Source organism: Schistocerca nitens, unplaced genomic scaffold, assembly GCF_023898315.1.
Source record: "Schistocerca nitens isolate TAMUIC-IGC-003100 unplaced genomic scaffold, iqSchNite1.1 HiC_scaffold_282, whole genome shotgun sequence".
In the NCBI taxonomy this organism is placed as follows: Eukaryota; Metazoa; Arthropoda; class Insecta; order Orthoptera; family Acrididae; genus Schistocerca; species Schistocerca nitens.
In genome coordinates this window covers 89,355-99,284 of record NW_026045820.1, presented here as the reverse complement: position 1 = coordinate 99,284, position 9,930 = coordinate 89,355, and the positions used below count along the sequence as shown (strand labels likewise).

The 9,930-nt window shown below is 46.0% G+C and overlaps 32 non-coding genes across 32 annotated transcripts; 11 read left to right on the top strand and 21 right to left on the bottom strand.

Annotated features, from left to right (window-relative positions):
• Window positions 1-134: 134 nt before the first annotated feature.
• On the top strand, window positions 135-206 carry Trnaa-cgc (transfer RNA alanine (anticodon CGC)). Its single transcript has one exon. It is a non-coding gene; the product is annotated as a tRNA-Ala (tRNA).
• A 275-nt stretch (window positions 207-481) lies between these two features.
• On the bottom strand, window positions 482-553 carry Trnac-gca (transfer RNA cysteine (anticodon GCA)). The gene has a single exon. It is a non-coding gene; the product is annotated as a tRNA-Cys (tRNA).
• A 318-nt stretch (window positions 554-871) lies between these two features.
• Window positions 872-943, bottom strand: Trnaw-cca (transfer RNA tryptophan (anticodon CCA)). The gene has a single exon. It is a non-coding gene; the product is annotated as a tRNA-Trp (tRNA).
• Window positions 944-1,061: 118 nt separating this feature from the next.
• Trnaa-cgc (transfer RNA alanine (anticodon CGC)) lies at window positions 1,062-1,133 on the top strand. Its single transcript has one exon. It is a non-coding gene; the product is annotated as a tRNA-Ala (tRNA).
• A 275-nt stretch (window positions 1,134-1,408) lies between these two features.
• On the bottom strand, window positions 1,409-1,480 carry Trnac-gca (transfer RNA cysteine (anticodon GCA)). Its single transcript has one exon. It is a non-coding gene; the product is annotated as a tRNA-Cys (tRNA).
• Window positions 1,481-1,798: 318 nt separating this feature from the next.
• Trnaw-cca (transfer RNA tryptophan (anticodon CCA)) lies at window positions 1,799-1,870 on the bottom strand. The gene has a single exon. It is a non-coding gene; the product is annotated as a tRNA-Trp (tRNA).
• A 118-nt stretch (window positions 1,871-1,988) lies between these two features.
• On the top strand, window positions 1,989-2,060 carry Trnaa-cgc (transfer RNA alanine (anticodon CGC)). The gene has a single exon. It is a non-coding gene; the product is annotated as a tRNA-Ala (tRNA).
• Window positions 2,061-2,335: 275 nt separating this feature from the next.
• Trnac-gca (transfer RNA cysteine (anticodon GCA)) lies at window positions 2,336-2,407 on the bottom strand. The gene has a single exon. It is a non-coding gene; the product is annotated as a tRNA-Cys (tRNA).
• A 318-nt stretch (window positions 2,408-2,725) lies between these two features.
• On the bottom strand, window positions 2,726-2,797 carry Trnaw-cca (transfer RNA tryptophan (anticodon CCA)). Its single transcript has one exon. It is a non-coding gene; the product is annotated as a tRNA-Trp (tRNA).
• Window positions 2,798-2,915: 118 nt separating this feature from the next.
• Window positions 2,916-2,987, top strand: Trnaa-cgc (transfer RNA alanine (anticodon CGC)). Its single transcript has one exon. It is a non-coding gene; the product is annotated as a tRNA-Ala (tRNA).
• A 275-nt stretch (window positions 2,988-3,262) lies between these two features.
• Window positions 3,263-3,334, bottom strand: Trnac-gca (transfer RNA cysteine (anticodon GCA)). Its single transcript has one exon. It is a non-coding gene; the product is annotated as a tRNA-Cys (tRNA).
• A 318-nt stretch (window positions 3,335-3,652) lies between these two features.
• On the bottom strand, window positions 3,653-3,724 carry Trnaw-cca (transfer RNA tryptophan (anticodon CCA)). Its single transcript has one exon. It is a non-coding gene; the product is annotated as a tRNA-Trp (tRNA).
• A 118-nt stretch (window positions 3,725-3,842) lies between these two features.
• Window positions 3,843-3,914, top strand: Trnaa-cgc (transfer RNA alanine (anticodon CGC)). The gene has a single exon. It is a non-coding gene; the product is annotated as a tRNA-Ala (tRNA).
• Window positions 3,915-4,189: 275 nt separating this feature from the next.
• Trnac-gca (transfer RNA cysteine (anticodon GCA)) lies at window positions 4,190-4,261 on the bottom strand. Its single transcript has one exon. It is a non-coding gene; the product is annotated as a tRNA-Cys (tRNA).
• A 318-nt stretch (window positions 4,262-4,579) lies between these two features.
• Trnaw-cca (transfer RNA tryptophan (anticodon CCA)) lies at window positions 4,580-4,651 on the bottom strand. The gene has a single exon. It is a non-coding gene; the product is annotated as a tRNA-Trp (tRNA).
• Window positions 4,652-4,769: 118 nt separating this feature from the next.
• On the top strand, window positions 4,770-4,841 carry Trnaa-cgc (transfer RNA alanine (anticodon CGC)). Its single transcript has one exon. It is a non-coding gene; the product is annotated as a tRNA-Ala (tRNA).
• Window positions 4,842-5,116: 275 nt separating this feature from the next.
• Trnac-gca (transfer RNA cysteine (anticodon GCA)) lies at window positions 5,117-5,188 on the bottom strand. Its single transcript has one exon. It is a non-coding gene; the product is annotated as a tRNA-Cys (tRNA).
• Window positions 5,189-5,506: 318 nt separating this feature from the next.
• Window positions 5,507-5,578, bottom strand: Trnaw-cca (transfer RNA tryptophan (anticodon CCA)). The gene has a single exon. It is a non-coding gene; the product is annotated as a tRNA-Trp (tRNA).
• Window positions 5,579-5,696: 118 nt separating this feature from the next.
• Window positions 5,697-5,768, top strand: Trnaa-cgc (transfer RNA alanine (anticodon CGC)). Its single transcript has one exon. It is a non-coding gene; the product is annotated as a tRNA-Ala (tRNA).
• Window positions 5,769-6,043: 275 nt separating this feature from the next.
• Window positions 6,044-6,115, bottom strand: Trnac-gca (transfer RNA cysteine (anticodon GCA)). The gene has a single exon. It is a non-coding gene; the product is annotated as a tRNA-Cys (tRNA).
• A 318-nt stretch (window positions 6,116-6,433) lies between these two features.
• Trnaw-cca (transfer RNA tryptophan (anticodon CCA)) lies at window positions 6,434-6,505 on the bottom strand. The gene has a single exon. It is a non-coding gene; the product is annotated as a tRNA-Trp (tRNA).
• Window positions 6,506-6,623: 118 nt separating this feature from the next.
• Window positions 6,624-6,695, top strand: Trnaa-cgc (transfer RNA alanine (anticodon CGC)). Its single transcript has one exon. It is a non-coding gene; the product is annotated as a tRNA-Ala (tRNA).
• Window positions 6,696-6,970: 275 nt separating this feature from the next.
• On the bottom strand, window positions 6,971-7,042 carry Trnac-gca (transfer RNA cysteine (anticodon GCA)). Its single transcript has one exon. It is a non-coding gene; the product is annotated as a tRNA-Cys (tRNA).
• Window positions 7,043-7,360: 318 nt separating this feature from the next.
• Trnaw-cca (transfer RNA tryptophan (anticodon CCA)) lies at window positions 7,361-7,432 on the bottom strand. The gene has a single exon. It is a non-coding gene; the product is annotated as a tRNA-Trp (tRNA).
• Window positions 7,433-7,550: 118 nt separating this feature from the next.
• Trnaa-cgc (transfer RNA alanine (anticodon CGC)) lies at window positions 7,551-7,622 on the top strand. Its single transcript has one exon. It is a non-coding gene; the product is annotated as a tRNA-Ala (tRNA).
• A 275-nt stretch (window positions 7,623-7,897) lies between these two features.
• Trnac-gca (transfer RNA cysteine (anticodon GCA)) lies at window positions 7,898-7,969 on the bottom strand. Its single transcript has one exon. It is a non-coding gene; the product is annotated as a tRNA-Cys (tRNA).
• Window positions 7,970-8,287: 318 nt separating this feature from the next.
• Trnaw-cca (transfer RNA tryptophan (anticodon CCA)) lies at window positions 8,288-8,359 on the bottom strand. Its single transcript has one exon. It is a non-coding gene; the product is annotated as a tRNA-Trp (tRNA).
• A 118-nt stretch (window positions 8,360-8,477) lies between these two features.
• On the top strand, window positions 8,478-8,549 carry Trnaa-cgc (transfer RNA alanine (anticodon CGC)). The gene has a single exon. It is a non-coding gene; the product is annotated as a tRNA-Ala (tRNA).
• Window positions 8,550-8,824: 275 nt separating this feature from the next.
• Window positions 8,825-8,896, bottom strand: Trnac-gca (transfer RNA cysteine (anticodon GCA)). Its single transcript has one exon. It is a non-coding gene; the product is annotated as a tRNA-Cys (tRNA).
• Window positions 8,897-9,214: 318 nt separating this feature from the next.
• On the bottom strand, window positions 9,215-9,286 carry Trnaw-cca (transfer RNA tryptophan (anticodon CCA)). The gene has a single exon. It is a non-coding gene; the product is annotated as a tRNA-Trp (tRNA).
• Window positions 9,287-9,404: 118 nt separating this feature from the next.
• Trnaa-cgc (transfer RNA alanine (anticodon CGC)) lies at window positions 9,405-9,476 on the top strand. The gene has a single exon. It is a non-coding gene; the product is annotated as a tRNA-Ala (tRNA).
• Window positions 9,477-9,751: 275 nt separating this feature from the next.
• On the bottom strand, window positions 9,752-9,823 carry Trnac-gca (transfer RNA cysteine (anticodon GCA)). The gene has a single exon. It is a non-coding gene; the product is annotated as a tRNA-Cys (tRNA).
• Between the last annotated feature and the right edge of the window lie 107 nt (window positions 9,824-9,930).

Below are 9,930 nucleotides of genomic sequence, written 5' to 3'. Positions count from 1 at the left end.
GTTGCGCCACGGAGTCGACGCTGCTGAGGTCTTGTCATGAATAGGTTCCTCGAACACTTACTGTACCGTTCAAACCTAAGAAATAATGACAGTAGGATCCACGAGAGACTCGTCCCAGATGTAGTTGCTCTGGCGGGGGTGTAACTCAGTGGTAGAGTGTCTGCTTCGCATGCAGAAAGTCCTGGGTTCAAATCCCAGCTCCTCCAATTTTTGTTTCTCCGTGCAGCAGTACACGAAAACTTTTGCCTATCACCATATTCTATAAAATTCAGTGTACAAGATTCTTCCCCCAAGCAAGTGGATTTCGTACAGTTCGACCGCATGGCGGGAGGACGATGACCTGCAAGAGCCTGGGCTGCGATCCCCCCATTGAAATGTTGCTCCAAAGCCTTCGGTATGGCGTGCGGAGTGCATCTGAAACATGTTATTTGCAACTCACCGCGACAACCGTCATTTGTTTTTTCGAGATACTGAAAAATGAAGGGGGCACCCGGGATTGAACCGGGGACCTCTCGATCTGCAGTCGAATGCTCTACGACTGAGCTATACCCCCTTTCACGATCTTTCTATTCCCATAACTTAAGGAAAAATATTATACTCTGCCTGGCTAAAGACGTCTAATCGAGCAAAATATTGCGTAATCATTATCTCTCAGTTATATATTAGCGTTAAACGATATAAATATCAAAAATACTAGACAGTTCGCGCCTGGAGAAAGTGTGAGTCGGCGCCTACACTTTAATGTCAGAACGCGAAAATTGCACTAGTAGCTTTTTTCAAGCAAGTTCTGTTCGTCCGTTCTCTGTAATCGTTTGGTATCTGATTAAACTGACATACTCGCCTATGGCTTTCGTAAACGAAAATTTCACTGTGACCCCGACGTGATTTGAACACGCAACCTTCTGATCTGGAGTCAGACGCGCTACCGTTGCGCCACGGAGTCGACGCTGCTGAGGTCTTGTCATGAATAGGTTCCTCGAACACTTACTGTACCGTTCAAACCTAAGAAATAATGACAGTAGGATCCACGAGAGACTCGTCCCAGATGTAGTTGCTCTGGCGGGGGTGTAACTCAGTGGTAGAGTGTCTGCTTCGCATGCAGAAAGTCCTGGGTTCAAATCCCAGCTCCTCCAATTTTTGTTTCTCCGTGCAGCAGTACACGAAAACTTTTGCCTATCACCATATTCTATAAAATTCAGTGTACAAGATTCTTCCCCCAAGCAAGTGGATTTCGTACAGTTCGACCGCATGGCGGGAGGACGATGACCTGCAAGAGCCTGGGCTGCGATCCCCCCATTGAAATGTTGCTCCAAAGCCTTCGGTATGGCGTGCGGAGTGCATCTGAAACATGTTATTTGCAACTCACCGCGACAACCGTCATTTGTTTTTTCGAGATACTGAAAAATGAAGGGGGCACCCGGGATTGAACCGGGGACCTCTCGATCTGCAGTCGAATGCTCTACGACTGAGCTATACCCCCTTTCACGATCTTTCTATTCCCATAACTTAAGGAAAAATATTATACTCTGCCTGGCTAAAGACGTCTAATCGAGCAAAATATTGCGTAATCATTATCTCTCAGTTATATATTAGCGTTAAACGATATAAATATCAAAAATACTAGACAGTTCGCGCCTGGAGAAAGTGTGAGTCGGCGCCTACACTTTAATGTCAGAACGCGAAAATTGCACTAGTAGCTTTTTTCAAGCAAGTTCTGTTCGTCCGTTCTCTGTAATCGTTTGGTATCTGATTAAACTGACATACTCGCCTATGGCTTTCGTAAACGAAAATTTCACTGTGACCCCGACGTGATTTGAACACGCAACCTTCTGATCTGGAGTCAGACGCGCTACCGTTGCGCCACGGAGTCGACGCTGCTGAGGTCTTGTCATGAATAGGTTCCTCGAACACTTACTGTACCGTTCAAACCTAAGAAATAATGACAGTAGGATCCACGAGAGACTCGTCCCAGATGTAGTTGCTCTGGCGGGGGTGTAACTCAGTGGTAGAGTGTCTGCTTCGCATGCAGAAAGTCCTGGGTTCAAATCCCAGCTCCTCCAATTTTTGTTTCTCCGTGCAGCAGTACACGAAAACTTTTGCCTATCACCATATTCTATAAAATTCAGTGTACAAGATTCTTCCCCCAAGCAAGTGGATTTCGTACAGTTCGACCGCATGGCGGGAGGACGATGACCTGCAAGAGCCTGGGCTGCGATCCCCCCATTGAAATGTTGCTCCAAAGCCTTCGGTATGGCGTGCGGAGTGCATCTGAAACATGTTATTTGCAACTCACCGCGACAACCGTCATTTGTTTTTTCGAGATACTGAAAAATGAAGGGGGCACCCGGGATTGAACCGGGGACCTCTCGATCTGCAGTCGAATGCTCTACGACTGAGCTATACCCCCTTTCACGATCTTTCTATTCCCATAACTTAAGGAAAAATATTATACTCTGCCTGGCTAAAGACGTCTAATCGAGCAAAATATTGCGTAATCATTATCTCTCAGTTATATATTAGCGTTAAACGATATAAATATCAAAAATACTAGACAGTTCGCGCCTGGAGAAAGTGTGAGTCGGCGCCTACACTTTAATGTCAGAACGCGAAAATTGCACTAGTAGCTTTTTTCAAGCAAGTTCTGTTCGTCCGTTCTCTGTAATCGTTTGGTATCTGATTAAACTGACATACTCGCCTATGGCTTTCGTAAACGAAAATTTCACTGTGACCCCGACGTGATTTGAACACGCAACCTTCTGATCTGGAGTCAGACGCGCTACCGTTGCGCCACGGAGTCGACGCTGCTGAGGTCTTGTCATGAATAGGTTCCTCGAACACTTACTGTACCGTTCAAACCTAAGAAATAATGACAGTAGGATCCACGAGAGACTCGTCCCAGATGTAGTTGCTCTGGCGGGGGTGTAACTCAGTGGTAGAGTGTCTGCTTCGCATGCAGAAAGTCCTGGGTTCAAATCCCAGCTCCTCCAATTTTTGTTTCTCCGTGCAGCAGTACACGAAAACTTTTGCCTATCACCATATTCTATAAAATTCAGTGTACAAGATTCTTCCCCCAAGCAAGTGGATTTCGTACAGTTCGACCGCATGGCGGGAGGACGATGACCTGCAAGAGCCTGGGCTGCGATCCCCCCATTGAAATGTTGCTCCAAAGCCTTCGGTATGGCGTGCGGAGTGCATCTGAAACATGTTATTTGCAACTCACCGCGACAACCGTCATTTGTTTTTTCGAGATACTGAAAAATGAAGGGGGCACCCGGGATTGAACCGGGGACCTCTCGATCTGCAGTCGAATGCTCTACGACTGAGCTATACCCCCTTTCACGATCTTTCTATTCCCATAACTTAAGGAAAAATATTATACTCTGCCTGGCTAAAGACGTCTAATCGAGCAAAATATTGCGTAATCATTATCTCTCAGTTATATATTAGCGTTAAACGATATAAATATCAAAAATACTAGACAGTTCGCGCCTGGAGAAAGTGTGAGTCGGCGCCTACACTTTAATGTCAGAACGCGAAAATTGCACTAGTAGCTTTTTTCAAGCAAGTTCTGTTCGTCCGTTCTCTGTAATCGTTTGGTATCTGATTAAACTGACATACTCGCCTATGGCTTTCGTAAACGAAAATTTCACTGTGACCCCGACGTGATTTGAACACGCAACCTTCTGATCTGGAGTCAGACGCGCTACCGTTGCGCCACGGAGTCGACGCTGCTGAGGTCTTGTCATGAATAGGTTCCTCGAACACTTACTGTACCGTTCAAACCTAAGAAATAATGACAGTAGGATCCACGAGAGACTCGTCCCAGATGTAGTTGCTCTGGCGGGGGTGTAACTCAGTGGTAGAGTGTCTGCTTCGCATGCAGAAAGTCCTGGGTTCAAATCCCAGCTCCTCCAATTTTTGTTTCTCCGTGCAGCAGTACACGAAAACTTTTGCCTATCACCATATTCTATAAAATTCAGTGTACAAGATTCTTCCCCCAAGCAAGTGGATTTCGTACAGTTCGACCGCATGGCGGGAGGACGATGACCTGCAAGAGCCTGGGCTGCGATCCCCCCATTGAAATGTTGCTCCAAAGCCTTCGGTATGGCGTGCGGAGTGCATCTGAAACATGTTATTTGCAACTCACCGCGACAACCGTCATTTGTTTTTTCGAGATACTGAAAAATGAAGGGGGCACCCGGGATTGAACCGGGGACCTCTCGATCTGCAGTCGAATGCTCTACGACTGAGCTATACCCCCTTTCACGATCTTTCTATTCCCATAACTTAAGGAAAAATATTATACTCTGCCTGGCTAAAGACGTCTAATCGAGCAAAATATTGCGTAATCATTATCTCTCAGTTATATATTAGCGTTAAACGATATAAATATCAAAAATACTAGACAGTTCGCGCCTGGAGAAAGTGTGAGTCGGCGCCTACACTTTAATGTCAGAACGCGAAAATTGCACTAGTAGCTTTTTTCAAGCAAGTTCTGTTCGTCCGTTCTCTGTAATCGTTTGGTATCTGATTAAACTGACATACTCGCCTATGGCTTTCGTAAACGAAAATTTCACTGTGACCCCGACGTGATTTGAACACGCAACCTTCTGATCTGGAGTCAGACGCGCTACCGTTGCGCCACGGAGTCGACGCTGCTGAGGTCTTGTCATGAATAGGTTCCTCGAACACTTACTGTACCGTTCAAACCTAAGAAATAATGACAGTAGGATCCACGAGAGACTCGTCCCAGATGTAGTTGCTCTGGCGGGGGTGTAACTCAGTGGTAGAGTGTCTGCTTCGCATGCAGAAAGTCCTGGGTTCAAATCCCAGCTCCTCCAATTTTTGTTTCTCCGTGCAGCAGTACACGAAAACTTTTGCCTATCACCATATTCTATAAAATTCAGTGTACAAGATTCTTCCCCCAAGCAAGTGGATTTCGTACAGTTCGACCGCATGGCGGGAGGACGATGACCTGCAAGAGCCTGGGCTGCGATCCCCCCATTGAAATGTTGCTCCAAAGCCTTCGGTATGGCGTGCGGAGTGCATCTGAAACATGTTATTTGCAACTCACCGCGACAACCGTCATTTGTTTTTTCGAGATACTGAAAAATGAAGGGGGCACCCGGGATTGAACCGGGGACCTCTCGATCTGCAGTCGAATGCTCTACGACTGAGCTATACCCCCTTTCACGATCTTTCTATTCCCATAACTTAAGGAAAAATATTATACTCTGCCTGGCTAAAGACGTCTAATCGAGCAAAATATTGCGTAATCATTATCTCTCAGTTATATATTAGCGTTAAACGATATAAATATCAAAAATACTAGACAGTTCGCGCCTGGAGAAAGTGTGAGTCGGCGCCTACACTTTAATGTCAGAACGCGAAAATTGCACTAGTAGCTTTTTTCAAGCAAGTTCTGTTCGTCCGTTCTCTGTAATCGTTTGGTATCTGATTAAACTGACATACTCGCCTATGGCTTTCGTAAACGAAAATTTCACTGTGACCCCGACGTGATTTGAACACGCAACCTTCTGATCTGGAGTCAGACGCGCTACCGTTGCGCCACGGAGTCGACGCTGCTGAGGTCTTGTCATGAATAGGTTCCTCGAACACTTACTGTACCGTTCAAACCTAAGAAATAATGACAGTAGGATCCACGAGAGACTCGTCCCAGATGTAGTTGCTCTGGCGGGGGTGTAACTCAGTGGTAGAGTGTCTGCTTCGCATGCAGAAAGTCCTGGGTTCAAATCCCAGCTCCTCCAATTTTTGTTTCTCCGTGCAGCAGTACACGAAAACTTTTGCCTATCACCATATTCTATAAAATTCAGTGTACAAGATTCTTCCCCCAAGCAAGTGGATTTCGTACAGTTCGACCGCATGGCGGGAGGACGATGACCTGCAAGAGCCTGGGCTGCGATCCCCCCATTGAAATGTTGCTCCAAAGCCTTCGGTATGGCGTGCGGAGTGCATCTGAAACATGTTATTTGCAACTCACCGCGACAACCGTCATTTGTTTTTTCGAGATACTGAAAAATGAAGGGGGCACCCGGGATTGAACCGGGGACCTCTCGATCTGCAGTCGAATGCTCTACGACTGAGCTATACCCCCTTTCACGATCTTTCTATTCCCATAACTTAAGGAAAAATATTATACTCTGCCTGGCTAAAGACGTCTAATCGAGCAAAATATTGCGTAATCATTATCTCTCAGTTATATATTAGCGTTAAACGATATAAATATCAAAAATACTAGACAGTTCGCGCCTGGAGAAAGTGTGAGTCGGCGCCTACACTTTAATGTCAGAACGCGAAAATTGCACTAGTAGCTTTTTTCAAGCAAGTTCTGTTCGTCCGTTCTCTGTAATCGTTTGGTATCTGATTAAACTGACATACTCGCCTATGGCTTTCGTAAACGAAAATTTCACTGTGACCCCGACGTGATTTGAACACGCAACCTTCTGATCTGGAGTCAGACGCGCTACCGTTGCGCCACGGAGTCGACGCTGCTGAGGTCTTGTCATGAATAGGTTCCTCGAACACTTACTGTACCGTTCAAACCTAAGAAATAATGACAGTAGGATCCACGAGAGACTCGTCCCAGATGTAGTTGCTCTGGCGGGGGTGTAACTCAGTGGTAGAGTGTCTGCTTCGCATGCAGAAAGTCCTGGGTTCAAATCCCAGCTCCTCCAATTTTTGTTTCTCCGTGCAGCAGTACACGAAAACTTTTGCCTATCACCATATTCTATAAAATTCAGTGTACAAGATTCTTCCCCCAAGCAAGTGGATTTCGTACAGTTCGACCGCATGGCGGGAGGACGATGACCTGCAAGAGCCTGGGCTGCGATCCCCCCATTGAAATGTTGCTCCAAAGCCTTCGGTATGGCGTGCGGAGTGCATCTGAAACATGTTATTTGCAACTCACCGCGACAACCGTCATTTGTTTTTTCGAGATACTGAAAAATGAAGGGGGCACCCGGGATTGAACCGGGGACCTCTCGATCTGCAGTCGAATGCTCTACGACTGAGCTATACCCCCTTTCACGATCTTTCTATTCCCATAACTTAAGGAAAAATATTATACTCTGCCTGGCTAAAGACGTCTAATCGAGCAAAATATTGCGTAATCATTATCTCTCAGTTATATATTAGCGTTAAACGATATAAATATCAAAAATACTAGACAGTTCGCGCCTGGAGAAAGTGTGAGTCGGCGCCTACACTTTAATGTCAGAACGCGAAAATTGCACTAGTAGCTTTTTTCAAGCAAGTTCTGTTCGTCCGTTCTCTGTAATCGTTTGGTATCTGATTAAACTGACATACTCGCCTATGGCTTTCGTAAACGAAAATTTCACTGTGACCCCGACGTGATTTGAACACGCAACCTTCTGATCTGGAGTCAGACGCGCTACCGTTGCGCCACGGAGTCGACGCTGCTGAGGTCTTGTCATGAATAGGTTCCTCGAACACTTACTGTACCGTTCAAACCTAAGAAATAATGACAGTAGGATCCACGAGAGACTCGTCCCAGATGTAGTTGCTCTGGCGGGGGTGTAACTCAGTGGTAGAGTGTCTGCTTCGCATGCAGAAAGTCCTGGGTTCAAATCCCAGCTCCTCCAATTTTTGTTTCTCCGTGCAGCAGTACACGAAAACTTTTGCCTATCACCATATTCTATAAAATTCAGTGTACAAGATTCTTCCCCCAAGCAAGTGGATTTCGTACAGTTCGACCGCATGGCGGGAGGACGATGACCTGCAAGAGCCTGGGCTGCGATCCCCCCATTGAAATGTTGCTCCAAAGCCTTCGGTATGGCGTGCGGAGTGCATCTGAAACATGTTATTTGCAACTCACCGCGACAACCGTCATTTGTTTTTTCGAGATACTGAAAAATGAAGGGGGCACCCGGGATTGAACCGGGGACCTCTCGATCTGCAGTCGAATGCTCTACGACTGAGCTATACCCCCTTTCACGATCTTTCTATTCCCATAACTTAAGGAAAAATATTATACTCTGCCTGGCTAAAGACGTCTAATCGAGCAAAATATTGCGTAATCATTATCTCTCAGTTATATATTAGCGTTAAACGATATAAATATCAAAAATACTAGACAGTTCGCGCCTGGAGAAAGTGTGAGTCGGCGCCTACACTTTAATGTCAGAACGCGAAAATTGCACTAGTAGCTTTTTTCAAGCAAGTTCTGTTCGTCCGTTCTCTGTAATCGTTTGGTATCTGATTAAACTGACATACTCGCCTATGGCTTTCGTAAACGAAAATTTCACTGTGACCCCGACGTGATTTGAACACGCAACCTTCTGATCTGGAGTCAGACGCGCTACCGTTGCGCCACGGAGTCGACGCTGCTGAGGTCTTGTCATGAATAGGTTCCTCGAACACTTACTGTACCGTTCAAACCTAAGAAATAATGACAGTAGGATCCACGAGAGACTCGTCCCAGATGTAGTTGCTCTGGCGGGGGTGTAACTCAGTGGTAGAGTGTCTGCTTCGCATGCAGAAAGTCCTGGGTTCAAATCCCAGCTCCTCCAATTTTTGTTTCTCCGTGCAGCAGTACACGAAAACTTTTGCCTATCACCATATTCTATAAAATTCAGTGTACAAGATTCTTCCCCCAAGCAAGTGGATTTCGTACAGTTCGACCGCATGGCGGGAGGACGATGACCTGCAAGAGCCTGGGCTGCGATCCCCCCATTGAAATGTTGCTCCAAAGCCTTCGGTATGGCGTGCGGAGTGCATCTGAAACATGTTATTTGCAACTCACCGCGACAACCGTCATTTGTTTTTTCGAGATACTGAAAAATGAAGGGGGCACCCGGGATTGAACCGGGGACCTCTCGATCTGCAGTCGAATGCTCTACGACTGAGCTATACCCCCTTTCACGATCTTTCTATTCCCATAACTTAAGGAAAAATATTATACTCTGCCTGGCTAAAGACGTCTAATCGAGCAAAATATTGCGTAATCATTATCTCTCAGTTATATATTAGCGTTAAACGATATAAATATCAAAAATACTAGACAGTTCGCGCCTGGAGAAAGTGTGAGTCGGCGCCTACACTTTAATGTCAGAACGCGAAAATTGCACTAGTAGCTTTTTTCAAGCAAGTTCTGTTCGTCCGTTCTCTGTAATCGTTTGGTATCTGATTAAACTGACATACTCGCCTATGGCTTTCGTAAACGAAAATTTCACTGTGACCCCGACGTGATTTGAACACGCAACCTTCTGATCTGGAGTCAGACGCGCTACCGTTGCGCCACGGAGTCGACGCTGCTGAGGTCTTGTCATGAATAGGTTCCTCGAACACTTACTGTACCGTTCAAACCTAAGAAATAATGACAGTAGGATCCACGAGAGACTCGTCCCAGATGTAGTTGCTCTGGCGGGGGTGTAACTCAGTGGTAGAGTGTCTGCTTCGCATGCAGAAAGTCCTGGGTTCAAATCCCAGCTCCTCCAATTTTTGTTTCTCCGTGCAGCAGTACACGAAAACTTTTGCCTATCACCATATTCTATAAAATTCAGTGTACAAGATTCTTCCCCCAAGCAAGTGGATTTCGTACAGTTCGACCGCATGGCGGGAGGACGATGACCTGCAAGAGCCTGGGCTGCGATCCCCCCATTGAAATGTTGCTCCAAAGCCTTCGGTATGGCGTGCGGAGTGCATCTGAAACATGTTATTTGCAACTCACCGCGACAACCGTCATTTGTTTTTTCGAGATACTGAAAAATGAAGGGGGCACCCGGGATTGAACCGGGGACCTCTCGATCTGCAGTCGAATGCTCTACGACTGAGCTATACCCCCTTTCACGATCTTTCTATTCCCATAACTTAAGGAAAAATATTATACTCTGCCTGGCTAAAGACGTCTAATCGAGCAAAATATTGCGTAATCATTATCTCTCAGTTATA